The sequence below is a fragment of the Bradysia coprophila genome, unplaced genomic scaffold (genome assembly GCF_014529535.1).
Source record: "Bradysia coprophila strain Holo2 unplaced genomic scaffold, BU_Bcop_v1 contig_232, whole genome shotgun sequence".
Lineage (NCBI taxonomy): Eukaryota > Metazoa > Arthropoda > Insecta > Diptera > Sciaridae > Bradysia > Bradysia coprophila.
In genome coordinates, this window is record NW_023503493.1 from 21393573 (window position 1) to 21412913 (window position 19341).

General features: G+C 32.3%; 1 long non-coding RNA gene across 1 annotated transcript; it reads left to right on the forward strand.

The window, feature by feature from the left end:
• The first annotated feature begins 1595 nt into the window (after positions 1–1595).
• Positions 1596–19097, forward strand: LOC119076258. The gene is made up of 3 exons (XR_005087583.1): positions 1596–1606; positions 16523–16528; positions 18869–19097. It is a non-coding gene; the product is annotated as an uncharacterized LOC119076258 (long non-coding RNA).
• Positions 19098–19341: the final 244 nt, after the last annotated feature.

The following is a 19341-nucleotide window of genomic DNA, read 5'->3' on the forward strand; positions in this document are numbered from 1 at the left end:
CGGAATCGTGACTGTTAATCATTGTGGCTGATCATGATTTGTCAATAATTCAACAAGGCAAATATGCAAATAAATCCTAATCATTTTCAAGAAAATAATACATTTCTTAGCTTCTTAAATCCATAAGTGGCTCTTTTTTTTCTCGTATCAAAATAGCAGACCTAAAGTTTAAACGAAAATTGATTACGAAATACTTAACACAGGTAGGCACCAACAATAAATGATTATGTACATACAGTGCAACAACAGTCTTGAGCCCATGCAATTTCATTTGAATTGTAGAACTCTGTTTTTGTATTACTTATTGGTTCATAAAGTACTTCAATGCTTGATAATTTGTGCTAAAATGCGATCTTTTAAAGTTCATAGAAAATTGATTTTCGTTGCATGAGTGAATGAATGCGGTACCACGATACTTATTACTTATGTTGTATGGTTGCCAATGTAACCGATGTACAGTTGTGTTGTTTTGATAATATAATGTTTCTAAACTATCCCACTTTTAGTAGCGCTCACTTGAATAAATTTTGGAGCTGTGTAGGAAGGAAAATGGTCAGCATTCTTCTTTAACAGAATTAGGAGTTTATTTTGTTATATTCTTATTTCTGTCAAAGACTTTTCAATTGGTCTAAATGGGATGGGGATAAGATAAGGATCTAGTGATTAAGTGAATCATAGATAAAATGAGGTAGAATTACCATACAAAAAATTAATTGAAAATCCAGAGGCTGTAGATTTGTGGTATCATATCATATTTCTTTGAACGGAGGGTTTTCCTTCGAAGTAGTAGATTTATTTTATAGATGTGAGAAAAAGAAAACCCATACAAACAGCTGTTACTTAAAAATTGTTTTGTCGGATTCTCACTTGATCGATGTTCCAATGATGGGCGTGCCCTAATTTGTGGATGTGAAAATGAAAGGGTTCCTGTGTAATCTGTTCTCAATGGGCATAGGTCTGTTCATTTTAGAGAAATAGTATCAAATTCATCTGGCATGGTGTTTATCTAATCCGGAAGGCTAAAATATTGGACCCGTATTTTTTAGAATTTAAAAAAATTGTTTAGATCTGGGGAGCGAAGCATTTGTTTAAATGTACGAAAGCGTTGGTTAGAAGAGAGAAGAATGATGGTTTTACCCTTCTAACCAACGCTTTCGTACATTTGATGCGATCCCCAGATCTAAACTATTTTTTTAAATTCTAATAAGTGCCAGATGAATTTGAGACTATTTCTCTAAAATGAGCAGGCCTAATGGGCACTGTAATTATGGCAATTATGACTATTGTATATTACCGTAAGAGTTCTGCTGTTGGTAAATCAATGTAAATTGGTCAAATTGTACAAAAATATTGAAGCAAGAAGTCCTTTTATCATAAATACACTCAGTGTAATGTTACAAATTACGCAAGTATGCAATCAATGAACTGCGTACACTTTTCAAATTTATTCAAATATTGTAGAAAGTCACTAAAGGCATTTTTCGTTGCATATACTCTACAGCACCATCAGTTTAGTGTTACATTTATTGAGACATATCAAGCAATAATGCATGGTGATGAACAAAATATCGAGGTGTACTGCATATACACAGTTATTGCATAAGATGTGGAAGTTCTAATATGCATTCACATCGTATACAATTGTGATGTGATATCATCTTAACAGGTGAAAGAATTTGATATTTCATATCATGAAATATGAGATCACTTTTTTCACGTAAGCCTACACTACACAACACGCTTATGTCGTAATGGTCATTTTCATCAAAAGTACTTCCACACTTTCCTTTTAATCGTTTGCTGAACAATTCCAACTGTAATAATATCAACAATGTAATGTGGGCAGTGCGCATTTTATTAGCTTCACATCCAACAGTATATACGTTTGATTGCCTTCCCGAAATGTTGATTCTTATCCGATAGGTAAACATAAAAATCTTGCCATGAATTCATAATCTTCTGTAGGTCAATTTTATCGTAACACCTCGTAAATTATCAACACCAAAACATACAATAGTCTTCATGCGAGAGCTTTTTGCCCATTAGCCGTCAACATGTGTATTCAAATTCACTTATTGATATGTAAAAATTCATGTCACGTAACCCATTTCATCATATTGTTCGCCATCTAAACGATTTGTGTTCGGCTCCTATATACGTATGATTAATGTGCAAAAATATACAGAAAGAGCGATTCATTTCAAACAATGTTCACTGATTTTATGGTTAATTGTCGATCTAATACGAGTCGGTATGTTTATTTCTGCTGCTTTTTTGCTGTTGAAATCGAAATGAAGACAGAAATAATCGGTTGTCTATGTCCTCTAAATGATAACCATTAGTTGAACGACTTGTATGTTATACGGTTTTAAGCAGACGAAGGAGATTAAATGTTTAACGAAAGAACATTAAATTTGGTAGCTACCAGACATGTTAGCCAGTCTCAAATGATACGGCGTGTTAATGTGAAAAAGTGTGTATTAAAGTCCAACCCTTGTCATTATTGTTATAAGCCTGCGGCATCGACGCAATGCCGCTTTTGAATATGGCTAACATACATTGGTTCATCTGTTATAGACGGCGACGAGAAATGTAAGTGATGAGCTCTGTCTGATTAGGTCTTATATTAAAAAAACTATGTTGAATCAAATGAAGTACAAGATTTTTAATTAAATTGTTGTATTAACTATTTCCAACAATTTAATTAAAAATCTTGTACTTCATTTGTTTCAAGAAGTAACAGACTTGATATATATTATAATCACTGCTCCCCGAAAGGGTTCTTACATTCTTCTTTTTCGAAGATAAAAAAAAATGAAACCAAATTCATCACAACCTTTTCAATATCACAGTTTATTTTAAGAAAAATAGTTTTGTCAACAAACATGTTGAACGATCTCGAGATTGTCTCAAATGTACGAACAAAGGCATAAATCTTTTAAGATAAAAAATTTCAAAAAGATAATTAGGAATCAGCTAAGTTCAAGGTAAAGTCGATTAGGAAATATATACAGTAGTTTGACTCTGATATATTACCGAGCACAATATACCACTAAGTTATAGCGTTCTTTGTCATAATTGGTTGGTTGTTGTGTAGGGATACACTCTGAATAATCTCTTAAATGCAATTGCATATCATTTAATGCAAGACAATTTATTGCATAAAAGTAATACTTAGCTGCATAACTTGCACTTTATTATACGAAAGAAACTCTCGTTTTCATTCATTGACGAAGAGAAAAAAATAAAATACAACAACCGTTGTGTTACATGCATACGGTGCGGTAAGATGCGCTTATGGTTATGTGAGTAAGCACATCCATGCAACTTTAGTGGCTTACATTTAAATGCGGTCGATTATGTTTGGCATTTGTGTGGATACGAGTTATGTTTGACTTTTCGCCTGAATTGTCTTTCTTTTATTATAATAAAACCATCTGAATGTCAGCAATGCAGTTCATTTATTGTTGAAGAAACGATTTATATTCATTGTCAGTAATGGTAAAGGTATTTTCATGCAATGGAATGGATTCGATGATCTACATATTTCGTTTTAGGACAACAGGTGTTGTAAAATCGAAATTTAATTAAAATCCAGTTCGAACCGTTCAGTTTTTATTTTGAATCAGGGCAGAATTATATTACGTGATCGACTTACACAGTTCGCTTAGCTTCTGAACTTTTTAAATTTGGATATCAAACAGCGACTGCACAAACAAAACGGAAACTCTAGCTCTGCTAATGAATGGACTGTAAGACAACATAACAGAATAGCTCGACCTTACTTTGCTTACTTTCTTGTAACTTCATTAAATATTTTGTTCCGAAAATGTCTGACTTATTCAGAGCATATAAATGATGTGATTCGTAATTCGGTGATTTTATGGTTTGTACGCGATCACAAAAATTATTCCGAAAATTCAACGCTTTGATGGTATTACAAAATGTGCAACAACAAAAAAAAGAAGAATTAATTGAAAAAACGATACACGATGTCATACACGCACAATGCGACATATATGAAATGTTATAAAAACATTGAACAAGAGTAAATAACGAGCCTTGTTGCAACATTCAATATACAATTATCAAGAGCTTTTTTCGAGAAAAAAATCTATTTTACTTCTTAATTAGATGAAATACATTGCAACATTTGCATGCATTGTATGGGTTTTTATGTAGAACAACTGAGATGTATCTGTGCCACATGTTAGAGATATGTTTCTTCGTTATATTAATTTGACGAAGTGATTGCCTAGAGTATTATGTACGTTTTACCTCATCTTAAGTGGATTTTTCCATGTGAAATCAGCTGAAAATTGTGAGAAAATCAGATTTTTGTATAATATTTACATTACATATATATGCATTGGAAAGAATATATTCATCATTTGATGGTAATATTTTTTGTGGATCGAATTCATTGTTACCACAACAATTATTACTAATATAACACTTGTATAAGTGTGTATTAAGGTCTTTCTATTTTGAATTTATGCATCAGAAACTATGTCAAAACAAATGAAGTACAAGATTTTCTATCAATCTGCTGGATACTCTTAAAGGTTTGCTTTCAAAGTAAATAGTGAATTGAAAGGCGGTAGACATTTTTCAGTTAGTTAGATTTTATATAGGGTGGGAGCACCAGTTTCCGAACATTTACCCGTAGTGGGACACATATTGTTCTTTTATTGATAAACTTTTTTATTATTGAGAGAACAGTGGTTGTCGGACTACCAGTACATGTCCGGAGACTCTAGCCACCACCCTATCTTCAATACCTGAAATCTGAAAAATATTAGTCAAAAATGGGTCCATCCAAACCAAACCATCGCACTTTTTTAAAAATAAATTTCGTATCAAATTTCATCGAATTCTTTTGTGTTTATAAATTTTTGTATAAAACACTCTTCACCGTTCAGACTTTATTTTGTTCAAATTTTGATTGCGCTATATCACAAACGACTGACGAGTTCATAACAAAAACGAGAAGAATCGAAATTTAACGCGTGTACCATAATAAAGATAAACAAAACAAAAGTGATTTTGTTTAAGTCCTTGAAAGTGAAACATTTTGATTTTTTGATTGTTTTTAATAAAAATCATTTTTAAGGTTATCATTTGTTATATCATATCGCATAAATGGTACGAGCGATATTTTTATTGGGTCATCGATAAATGTCGTTCGTGGTTTTTCAAGATTTTTTGTCTCCCTTCCTTACCGTCCGGTATTTTGTTAGATGGCGTATCACACTTGGTCAGATTTTCGCTGGCCTTAGAAGCGAATCCCTTCATATTATGAAATATTAAAACAGTAGAAATGAAAACTTAAATTATTACAGAAAAATATGTAAAGTGTGTGGTATCGTTTATGGTAGTTATACTGACACGTACTAATACGCTGGGTACACTATATAAATTGAAGAGTTTAAAATAAAATTTTCTTTTTGCTATAATCACAAAATCACCAAAAACAATTTAACAAAAGTTGTGAAACTGTATAACGCAAGGCATTTATCGCATGAATAATTGAGTAATACTGACTATTACGTATGAAAGTCACAAATCTTCCATGCATTTTTTTCATCTGCTAAATTTACTAAAATAACCAAAAATTAACAAAACATTACCAAAGTGTCATCAAACGATGCGTTGAAATAACTATTTGCACCTCTTAGCAAATCTCTGCATTTTTTGTGCTAATTTCCGATCAGATTCACGATAAATTATGTTTAGAGTAAATTGAATTTTGAAAGAACCATTACGCTATTTACGTAAGATGTAATTTTTATCTCACGCACTTGCTTCAATTCAGCTCAACAGACCATTAGTCTTCATTTTACATTAAAAAAACAAGCACACCAAAAATTTCTGTTATTGTTTTTTGTATCGTCATCTTTAAATTGGTATGTGATGCTGTAAATATGCTCCGATTTATGGTGATCAACAAAAATGATTGACCGAAAGGAAATAAAAAAGAATCGTCATGTAGCAATATCACTGTCGTAAACCCGAACCAATAACCTGAGTTCATTATTATTATGAATTTCCTCGAAAACAAAAATTCTTCTTGTTCGGCTGTAATATTAAATCAGGGTGTTAAATAAAGTTTGCTATAATATACGAATGGTGTACACATAAACATGTGTGAGAATTTAATTTTAATTTAAAGATAATTACAACAATGGAATTCTTTGTTTTTGTGATTTACGAGATAAATTTTAATTTTTATTTCGTCGCTTATTTCACAAAATAAACAGAGAATTTTTTTTTCTTCTCTTTGGCATTGCATTATTTTATTCTTTTTCTTTGGAATCTTTTACCATTAATTATTATGCCGTTGACTTTGGATTTATGAAAAAATAAAATATTCTCATAATATTTGGGTTTGTAAAGCATACACCTACACACCACAAAAGTGAGATTTTTCCTATTTTTAATGAAATATATAACCGAGACAATAATTAAAAACAATTTGAAGGTGGTAATACCATTGTTCAATTAACAAATTTAATGCGTATACATATAATTGCCATGTCAAGATATAGAATAAAGCGGCTGGATTTGAACTTTCAATTTTGTACCTAATTTTGAGGAATATAATTATGACATCAAATTCTACGGTTCAACTTGTATGTAAAGTGAGAAAAGCAAATATTCAATTCAATTTCAATTCAATTCAATTTATTCAATAATTTAAAACAAAAAGGAAGATCCTTATACAAAGGTTCTGCGCGAAAAACAGAATACAGCAAATTTACAAATTAATTAAACAGACGACATATCGAAAAAATCGTGTCTATAGACGGAAAGTAGGACATTAACGTTAGAGTTTGGTTGAAGGAGAAAAAAAAAAAAATAAGAAAAAAAAACTAAATTGACTCACATTAACACGCAGCGGATAGTCGCAGCCACTCACTTTCAAAATCCTAGAAATAAAACAGTAAAAAGGAAATGTATAAGATAAAAAAGACTCTGATCGCATGGATGGCAGCACGCCCAAGCAATACCCAATCGAAATCTACATCGACGTAAAATATGTCATAATAGCGTCATTAAACTTCGCCGCCGATGGTAGCCCCTTAATATGGACCGGAATAGAGTTATAATCGGCTACTGACCGAACGGTTGTACTGAACCGAAGAACGCCTGGGTAGAACGTAATTCCGACTGCGCACCGATCTACCGACACATAAACTCTCGTAGAGGAAACCAGGCTACGTCCATTTCGCCACATTATAAATAATGGTACAACACCGCAGCCTGAGGTAGGTCATCAAAGAACACCCAAGGACTTCAAACATGCTGGAAACGAAAACGTTCCTTCCAACGACCGAATAGCAGAAGCAGAAAGGTTTGTAGAATAGACTGAATCCCCATACGTAAAGGCAGGTAAGACAAGAGACAAATAATGTTAAATTGAAAAAATAACTAAGAGTAGACGGATCTCAATTCTACCATTCTCCACATATTTGGTCAGCTTATGATTCCAAGGACTCAATTATGCCATTCTTCATATATTTTGGTCAGCTTATGACTCCAAGGATTCATTTCTGACATTCGCCATATATTTTGGTCGGGTTATGACTCCATGACTCATTTCTGCCTTTCGCCATATATTATGGTCAGGTTATAACTCCAGGACTCATTTCAGGTTAAGAATCCATATAGAGTTATTTGTCATCACAATATTTTGTTTGCACATTACATAATAAAAAATATATTCAAATCTGCAGTGATGAACAACATAGTACACTACTAGCATTGTTGTATACATAAAATAGAATTCCTCAGGTAAACTATATTCATTTATGTAAATTAAAACAAAAATTAAATCCGTTTTAGTCGATAAACCAGGCCAATTAACTAGATAATTAAATCTGTTCACCGATCATGTATGCACATTTGTTCATAATAATTCAACTAAATATGGCATTAAAATATGGTTAGCAATCAACGAAAAAAAACCCATCGCAATAAAATGACTTCCAGTTATTTAATAAGCAGCGATTGACATAATTTATTTCAATAAGATATTTTTCGAACCGAAATTATAGTCACTCTTGCTTCATCGCTTTGTTTCTGCATATTATATTTATTAAGATTTAATATTTATATTGTCATCGTAATTATGTTTCTCTTCTGTTTGCCGGTCGTGTAATATATTAGCTTAGCATAATATCAATTTGGTGAGCTAAAGGTGTAAAAGACTATATTGACTCAGTTTTTATTTTATTTTTTTTTATTTTTAACGATGTATATTTATAAGATTTAGCGTCGTAAATTATCGTTCAATCTTAATTCGGTGTGTGAATTGAAGTTAGTGCTTCATTATTTATTGTTATACTTTTCAGTGTCGTTTTAGCATTGTTGTAATTTAATCGAGAATTCGACCTTTAATCATTAAAACTGTTACTTGTTTTGTTGAAAGTATTTGTACCAACTCTTTAACGTCGTTTGTTTTAGCAAATGTCACTTTAGAATTGAATATTAGATAGATGTCTTCCTTTATTATTATCGTCATTAAGGATAACAGATGGATAAGACACAATTAATTTGATTCTCATTCTACGGAAGGTACAATTGGTCCTAAAATACAACCATGAATTATTTTCACCAGAAGCTGTTGACAAGTTATGTACATAAATGAACCAATTGTAAAATACAAAATTGTGCGGAGTCTACAAAACATAAAACGCATCACATAACTCGGAATGCGAATAAAAAATATTTTTTTTCGTGTGTGTTTTGACCTCGGCTTCGCCTCACATGAAAATAATTCACACGCTTCAACTGGACTTTTCAATATTTTCAGTTACATGTAGAGTGGTGTTTGTCACGACCTATTTTTTCTTTAAACTTTCAAATATTCGAAAGAAATAAAAAAAGTTCATAACTTTTTTTTTTAATGATTTTTTGTTGTTTTTATTCATTTTTATAAACCTAGATTTGTATCAGAATATGAAACAAATTCCACCCATGGAGTGGCTTCTATTCTTAACAAAAGTTACCCTAATCTATTTATCCAGAACCATGGAAACTGGCCTGATTCAGGAGAAACAGGAGAAAGATAACTTAGCTTAGCGAACTTAAACTAAACTAATCTCACACAAATACAAATGAAAAATTACAGAATATAATAGACTTCATCTAACTTCTTCAAATCCCCTTCGAACGTTCCCATTATACAAGCGGCGTTAGAACGTTGAAGTGCAATAGAGATTCTTTGCTTCAAATACATCTTCGATTTTTTTTTTCGTTCGTTACACTTGCTAATAACTTTCCTAGACCTAGAGTCTCTATTGCAAATTGAATGATTATGTAATTGTCTTCTTTCAATTTCTTATATTTGCTCAGTTTAACGTTTGCTGCCTTATTTGCAACTCGACCGGGCGATTTGCTTGACAAATGTAGATACGATGGGGCCAGAGTATCTGAGCATGTTGCATCCCAAACCATTGATTGACCATTACGCCATGGTACCAAAGTAACGCCATCTACTCTTTTTCTGTTATCTCTGAACATCCCAGGAGGTTCTCGCATAGATGGTACATTAGCCGACATAATTTTGAAGAGGTTCCGAAAACTTCTTGAGAATATTAATTCTCAAAAATAGGCTGGGTAAATTGCAGAAATTAATGTCGGACTTTCATAATACAGTTTCAAGCTTGAATTGTTTCACAATTCCAAATTCCAATAATTCGTACAATCACTTAGGTTTTAATGACTTCCATTCAGAGGTCTATAAACCATTGATATTTCTCCCTATTCCATTCGTGTGTGCACCTTTTATCTATTTTATGTATATGGCATGGCATGCAATATGTTCCAATTTCAGCCATAAAATAATGCTCCGCACCATCATTACATAATATTTTAGTTCATTGTCGCAATGTAAATACCGAAAATGAACTATAAATCGCATTGCCATTTATATTATGCTCGAATCGTAATATGCATAAAAATTACATACATTTATTCTGAGGCACTTTTACATTACAATATATTTTATATGCAATTTCACAGTCTCCAACTATAAGTATGAACTGTCGACATAAGTCATCCACATATTGAATTGTGATTATTATTACATTTTTATTGTTGGTAAGCGGAAAGGCAATAATGTTGTGAGAGGCAAGAATTTTACAGTAACATCCAGTGCACATTGATTGTATACCGTTGCGTTGGTTGGTATACGATGAACTTATGTTTCTCAATTACTTTTTGTGTTTGTTTTTCTGATCAGAAAATTGTATACCTACCGTCAGCTAGTTGTAGGTCATTCGGTTCGGATTAATTAATTTCTGATTATTGACTTTTTGATGAGAGAAGATTGCGTATGGTAAAAGGTTTGGTAAGGAGTCAATTAAAATATATGTAACACCTACCACGCAGTGAAGACGTAATAATAAATGACCTGAGCCGATATATTTCACAAAATCAAACTGCTTTTGTTGCATTTAGCAATGTGATTGATTTTTTTTTTCATTGTGCCCTATCCAAAGCTTAACCGAACAAACGAATTAGGTTGAAAATTAGGTTGTCAGATACAAAAACCCAGTAATTAAACGTTGAAGGTTTCCATTACAAATCTTTTACATTAAATACGTCGGATCTATTGGAAATAATATTGCATTCATGAGTAGGCAATTCAACAATGTGATCAAATTATTTGATTTTATTGAAGAAAGAATTAAATTAGTTTTCAGAAGTACAGACGTACATTGCGACGAAAATGTCAGCCTTTTCCTTCAATGGTACAAAATTATACCAACAGAATAAGTAACAGAGTGATTGTTTTGATCAGCCAACTCAAGATATAACTCGATACAAAATAAATCAATTTGTTATGAGCTTTTACGAGCTTTAAGGTTTTTTTTATTATATCGATATATTATTCTCTTATATTTTTGAAAAAACGAATGTTACTAAAAAGTAAGAGATTTTGAATCTAACGTAGAAAACATTTGACAAAAAAAAACAGAAGTACATTGGCTATTTGTAAAAGGTTAAAGAAAGACACAGCAGCGGCTGCTAAAAGTATACAGTTTCGTTGTACCGTTGAACTCGACAAAAATGGAAAGCATAAAAAAAAATAATCAAAGAATTTACACCTGGAAGTGGCAGCGCCCGGTTTTTTAACGTTACGCTTTCGCAACGGACTTAATGCAACACTAAACTCACCCATACCGCGGGGCTATTAGACTAAAAACCACTTTCAAGCATATGGTAAATGACTGAAACAGAACACTTAACACAGGTGATCTTTCCTGATTCACGTGAAGTGAATTTAATTTAATGAAGAAAAGACGCTGTTTCGACCTAGGGAGTCAGTGGCGGTCCGAGGATAGCGTGGTCTAGCCATCATCAGTTGTTTCCACTGATCCCTTCCCAAGACTGGAATCTACTTTCAGTTGAACGAGTTCTGAAAGTTTTCAAGTCACTTGAATCAAGTGTAAGTTCATCTTCTGATCGGGAATTATAGCGGAAAACTGCTGTGAAAATACCCAAGCGCAGCAAAAAATATGAGTGAAATTTCATTCAACGGAATCAGCAAACAAATTCAACAAACGTACACAACAAAGTCAAGATTTAACAATCTCAACTAAACTCACACCAAATTTTCGATTTTCCTTTCCGCGCATTAAGGCCCAATCATATTTTATCCAATTGATCATTCATTAGGACAAACTTTCTAATTCTCTTCGTACATCAAGACCAAATTTTGTTTTTCTTTTTTATTTTGGGTTGACGACAGATTAACTTTCCGTTAACTGGCCAACCATTTCGTTTAATTAAAATCCAGTGTAGATCAACTCGTTATGTCCTAGTACAGGACGTTTGGTATAACTGAAAATAAAATGGTTCCAAAATCCTGTGTAGATCAAATCGTTACTTGTACTTAAGGTGTTGGTGTAGTGACCCATTAATTTGGGTATAAAGTGTTTGAATGGTACAGTGGGTGGAAGTGGCAGCGCCCGGTTTTTTAACGTTACTCTTTTGCAACGGACTAAATGCAACACTAGAACTCACCCAGCGCGAGGCTAACCACTTTCAAGCATAGGGTAAATGACTGAAACCGAACACTTAACAGAGCAGATGCCACTTCCATGCAACCTAAACTTGGTAAACATTTCTAAAATTTGCTATAACTTTAACAAATCAATAGAACAAAGAACTTGATTGACTTAATTTTATTTATTTCTGATAAAAAGTAGCCTAATACAATGAATCGCGAAGCTCCAGCTCAATTCAAAGGAACAACAAACAGTCAACGAAATTCCGGAATATCAATTGCTGCTGTTCTATTGTGTGCAGATTCATTTCAAGAGTTATAAAATAAAATTTTACAAATTAAATAACTGCAAGAAACAATCCATTTTAATGCATAATTAATGCTTCTTAATCGTCACACACATGTACCAATAATCTCTGTAATTGAATTTTAGCGACTTGTGTAATTGTTCACAGTTTATTATCAAAATACCATCAATGAAAATGAAATTATTTTCATTTTCTTTGCTATATCAATATAATTAAACTCTCTATTGTAAATTTCTTGAATGCTGTTTTCATTTTCATGTATATATCAGTAAACACACTCATACGGAGAGCATCTCATTAATACTTGTGCATGCAATATTAATCCATAAAGAGTGTGGCGTATACGATTTGTATATATATGATTCATCGGAATCTAATAAAATTATCTCGTTAAAAACATCTATATAGTGTTAAAAACGGTGATATCATACAATAATGAAGGCGAGCTTTATGCAAGAAATAATTGGCTATAATCTTTAACCATAGTCTTTTAACTGTGTACAGTTTTAGAGCATTTACCTATTTGCATTAGCCATGCATTTTAGGTATATATAGTAAACTTTTGAATGAACCACACAAATGCGAGCACATTATGGTTAACATTTTGTAAAATGTTGGAATAGTATAAAATTATAAAGCTAAAAATATATTAATTGTTGGATTACGTAAATTGACATTTTGCATCAGTAATTTTATAGCATTAATAACAGCTACTTATGACTGCATTTGAGTGCAATATTCATTGTAAAGAAAATTCAAATGTAATTGAACACAAAGTGTTGTAAATGTAACATGAAATTATTTTATTGCTAAACCCTTGAAAATTAGCCATAATTAATGATCTAAAATTTGATTGAAATGAGAAAGACATAGAAACCAGTGAGTCTGTGCTTGGTGTGTGATTTTTTGTAAGATCGCGCGTAAATGAACGGATAAAGATCGTGGTTACGCAAATTCTGATCGTGAGTTACAAATAAATATTTCTTTGAAGGATAGAACCTACTGAATCGTGAAAATTGGATTTTGCATTCTTTTAATCTGCACACCGTTAATTTTAAGACGAAAAAGATAATTTAACTATTTGTTGGAATAGGATTTTCAGAATTGACGTTTTTTACTACTGTGTTCTGAGGTCGAAGGGTAAAACAAGAAAACACTATTCATCAGCTAGCGAGTATAACGAGGAAAAAGTTATTACTCTGGTTACGATTGTTATGTATAGTTCAACCTTAGTATTTAAACGAATGAAGTAAAAGATTTCGGGTCAATGATGAACTAACTTTGAAAAATTAATCTGCTTCAATTTGTTATTTCATATCAAACATTATCAAAATAAAACGGTTATGCCTCAAAGTTCCAGCTTTTGTAAATTACGGGTCTTTCATGTAAATGCTATGTTAATTCTACAAGAACTGTATTGGTATTTTATGTTCTCAAAATGGCAAGTAGGTTTACCCTTTACTCTTTTTCGAACCTAAAATATACCCTTTACAGTTCTTGTAGTAATAATAACTATTAAATGAGAAAAATTATGGACCGAGTCTAGGATCCAGTTAAGCAGCACTGAAAATGATCAGCAGTTAGTTTGTTTGTTATCGGAGTTTACGTACATAACCAATGCAACCAATAAAAGATTACGACATTATTTAAGTAAAACCTCAAAATATTAAAAACTAACACACTAACACACTCACAAATTATAATTTTGTTTAGATACATTTTATCGTTTCAAGTTCAAGGTAGATGCCGTTAACGTTATAACGTTTTACCAAACGATTCAAAGAGAAAAAAATATTCATGAAAGAAACCTTCACTTTCAGCATCGAAAATATTTTTTTATACAACCTGCTATTGGCCGTTCAATCGAATGTGTTGAAAAAAATATTGAGATCGATAACATGCCAACGATCATGTATATCATCGGATAATGATGGTAATATTTATAATGACCGAAATAAAATTGCTGCTGTTATTATGTTGAGGTCAATTCGATCAGGCGAGTAATAGCGAAACCATATTTTAATAAGTAAATTTTGCCTCGGCATTTTAATAAAACGTATTCACAAAGATAAATCATTAGCATCATTCTCGAATCTATTACTTCATTTTATCCTATCATTTTTGACAGGCTGAAATAGAACATTCTACTTCATTGGTTTTAAGTATTATTGTGCTGTTAAAAATAAGACGACGCTGGAACTCATTATTCATTTTTGTCGTTTGTCGTCCGTACAGCTTATTCTTGTATGGTAAATAATTGGCAATGCATTTGTGATTGTAAGGATTTGTGAACTATGAATAGCAGAAAATGTCATTTTAACATTTTCATTTTGTCATAAATAAATCGTCAGAAAAAATAGGTCGTTCACTATAACTTGATTGAAAATCTGATTCTAGTTATTTTCATTTTACGATCTTAGGACGATTTCGTCTTAATTCTTTTATTGTCGAATTTAATGAGTAATAAAAATTATAAGGTAAGGTACAGGAAAAACGAACATGAAAAGGAAATTGACTGAATAAGATTCCAGTATCTGCGTCTTGCACAGAATTTTTATTGAAATAATTGTTTCTTGCTTTCCTTCGATTACATTCTTGACTCGAATCGCTTCCATTTGTAGACTATGTTGAAATATAATGTTCTCTTGCATTTATTCGTTTCTATGAACAATTTTTAATTGAATCATTAAGAAACGAATCAACAAGATATAAAATTGTTAGTAATTTAGCCTGTAGCTCGTCTACCGTTGAATTGAGCCTAATATTTTCCAAAGCTTTAATTTGGCTGACTTGAGAAAAATTAAAAGTTTTTTTTTTCGTTTCAAATGTATGTTCGTTATTCATAAAAAAAAACTTTTGTTTAAACAACGGAAAAAAAATCGTAAAGTCTATATTTTGGCGAATTTCACTTTATATGGTAACTGATGGTAATCTGAAGCGATTCAAAAATGAATCTCAACATTCATGTGTCATATATCAGGCGTGAGAGTAGACACTAATTGCAAAAAAAAACTTTTTTTAATATTAAATTTTTTGAAACTTTTAAATGTACATACGTTAATGCGGTAACAAATGTGGTCATCAATCTCATCTCATAATGATTTAATTTGTCATTTTTGTTGAGGTTATTACATACCATTGATAACATTGCCGCTTAGGATGTGGACGAGCCGGTTTTTTAGCTAAGTACAAACAGCTTCGAAATGCATCATTCCAGAGTTTTTGATGAGCTGTTTGAATTAACAGCACATTTGAATTGCCTTAATTTGATTTTATTTCGTTGAGTTTCACGATATATTACAAAATGAATATTTTATTCAAACATACAATAGAAGATTTTGAAGCTTTGTTCCAGTGTAACGTAAATTTAAGCCAGAACGTTTATGGCCTTACATTAAAAATTTGCAAAGCTACATGGTATTGAAAAAGTGATAGTTCTACTACTTACAAATACAGAATTCTTCATTGAAATATAGATGGGAATTCGCTTCAGCTGTTTTTCAGCTGATCCAGATCCATACATACAAAGAAAACTGTTTAAGAGGCACCGGCACTTTGCTGAAAAGCCTACATTAGGGCGATGTTTAAATACTGGGTTTTAGTTTACTTTTGATGATATCTTTCCATCAGAATCTTTTTTGAAAAATGTAAGACCGCAACTCGAACCACGAATGTGGTAACTTTCAAGAGAAAATACATTTGGTTGTAGCAGTTTGACCGGCTCTGAGAAACGTGAGCAGTCTATGAAAATTTCGTTAAACTGGTCACTTTTCTCAGAGCTGGTCAAACGTCTGCAACCAAATGTATTTTCTCTTGAAAGCTACCACATTCGTGGTTGGAGTTGCGGTCTTACATTTTTCAAAAAGGATTCCGTGTTATTACATCCGTATAAAGACGTTTGAAGAGTTTTGCACGGATGATTGATCCAACTTAAAATCAACTGAAGCAAATTCCTTCCAAAGAGATTTCTCGTTATTTTTTAGAAAAATATTATTTTACAGAAGATTCTTTTTGCTCAATTGTATAATCAACACAACTAAATGACTGGCCTAGTGCAAAATTTCCAAAGAAATGAATTCCTATCACAACTGAAATTAAGGAGCAACATTAAACGTTGTTTTTTGTCAGATTTTTTTTCTCCTTGTTTTAAATTTTCTTAAAATTAAACATTGCTGAAACTGTCATTATTCTGTTTTAGCAATGCGTTCAGAGGCCAATAGGAGCCATTCAAATGATTTTTCTTGTGGTTTAAGATATATCTCGGTTACTTTTTCACCGAAACTCTAATCACAACATAATCAATCAACGTCACTTATTTATAAAATCATAATATGCTGCATTCTTTTCAATTGCATTTGTGTGCATCGTTAAAGCTAAACTCAAGATTTTAGTCACACTGGAATGGATTTGTAATTGCACCAACTAAAACTGCATTTACTGTCTTCACTGTATACGCACTCAAAACCATTATTTTATGTAAGACATCATGTCTTCAAATGTATTGAATAACATCAATTTAAAAAACTTGATTCTGATAATCTTGTATAACATTTTAATTCTATAAAAATTCGAATAAACTGAGGATTATAAATATTACGTGAATATAATGTTCGGTAATAAGCATCAAATGTAGTTCAATCACGAAGCAAAAGTGTACTCGCTTAAAAATATCTATACGTTTAATATTCAGTGCCCGATTTATAATACAAATGTGGAGCAAATGAATATGATTGCGTTTTTGTTTGTTAGTTTTTTTTATTCTTCTTTTTTTCCTCTTAATTCGTTGTTATGTTTTTTTACAGTTAAAAATAATTTTAATGTGTCCCGATATTGCGCATAACACAAATACATAATATCTTTTTTCTCTATTTTTCTAGTTAATGATTTGTAAATTATAGGTGGATAAATAGTCAATCATTGAACCAATGAAAAAAAAAATTAACGAAAGAAAAATATTTTCATTTTATGACGTTAATTATGCTCTCCGAGTTGTGTGTAGGCAGGCAATAAAAAAATAATCGTTTCACTTTATCTCCGATTAAGAGATTATAATGGAGTACCAGTACACTGGTCGTTCTGAACTAATTATGTAAAGTAGAGAATAAACATAGCTAACGCCGACCCGTACGAAACACCTATTCGTATCAAAAGCCTTTAGTGTGAAACTCTTCATTTCTCTTACTTCATTTTCTTCTCTGCTGAAAAACTATTCTTCCTTTTAAATCACTTACATTATCCACTCTTTGCCTTGTTATCATATACAATTAAATTGCCGGAGGTGATTGTGTTCCACACTTAGAAAAAGGGACAATAATAAAGTGAAATTTAAAAAAAAAAAATATAGACAGCCCCGTACGAAGTCAAATTTCATAAATTCCTATTTAAACAGCTATATACCGCTATATTTACCTATATTTCACTATAAATAAACATTTCACAGAGGAATATGCTATTATATAGCTCAATATAGCTGTATATAGGTATATATAGATGTCCATATATGGAATCCCTGAAACCCCTCACACTTAACACATTATTTCCATGTTAACAGAAACTCTCTAAGCATCATTTTTCCCACTTTATATCGTTTTACTAAAATCCAATATGGCCGCCGGCAGCCATTTTGTTAGGAGACCGGAAATAGTACCGACGCTTTACATTCGTTAATACCTTTCAAACAAAAAAAAATCATGAAATTCGGTCAAAATTTACTCGAGATATTGTCAAAATACACCACGTTCACTGTACTTCCGAGTAGCCAGATAAGAGCTCACTCCAAGAGACCTAGCTCACGCTCCGGAAAACATAATTTCATAAAAAAAATTTTCCCTGATTGGTACGGTCAATACCTATCTAATAAAGCTAAAACAGACGAAATATGTTCAAATGTGGCCGACCTACAAGCAAAAACTGCTTGCCGCCCTGTGCCTGTTCCACACCAAGGGGTCTAACTCACGAGTCGGTCATCCGATTTCCATAAACTTTTTTTTTGTCGATCGGTATTGTAAATACCTTTTATTTGACGTATCACTTACAAGTTTAACGTTTAAATGTCCGGAGATATCTTCGAAAAACCGTAAAGCACTTATTGGGCCACAGCTCGGGAGGGGTCGATCCAAAATCACTCATCTTCGAACTTAGCCTGTCTTTTGACATTACCAAACGGGAAAAAAAAGAATTTTCAAAATCGGATGTGTTTTACTCAAGTTATCGTGCAGACAGACAGACGGACAGACGGACATTTTTTTTTCTCGGATTTGGCATCTCTAGACAACCACAATAGGTTTCCCCTTACTCAGGGAGTCCAATTCGACGTGTTACAAACGTATGCGTAAACCTATAAGACCCTAGTACTTCGTACGGGTCTAAAAATGAGAAAAATAGGAAAATATTTTGACTAATTAGTAATGTTGCCTGGGGTAGGAAATTATCCTCAATCGACATAGTTGGGAATCCTCTTTTGAGTATGACTAATACAAAATTTGTGTAAGTCAATCGCGCGTTCAGTTTTAAATTCCTATAATTTATTAACTCACTTCAAAAGACCTTACAGCATCACGATGCGGCTGAATGAATTTTAACTGAGCATTTCGATGCACTTTTGATATTTTTGGATAACATTAGTCAGCTCGGAGCTCTGAACAAGATTCCACAAAATTTTTTGATTTTAATCCGTACCGTTGGTGACATTGGTGCATAGCCCATTTTTGTCTACAGAGAGAGAGTGGTGGAAAACTGGTTGTGGTGGCAATCGGTAGTGCCTGAAATTCTAATAACAATTGTACAAAAATTCGGTACCATAAGTGCAAGCGAAGAAGGCACACTAAAGTTGAAAAAACGTGATTTTCAAACAATCATAGAGGTGTGGATACTTGAGGGATGAAGCTAGTAAATAGTTCTAGCAGTAGAGAAACATTTCCTCTACCAATGACCAAAAAATTATTTTTGAAGACCAACTACGAAAAGGCCGACAGAAAGTTTTTCACTCATATTTGGTAAAATTTTCAAGTTTCAGAG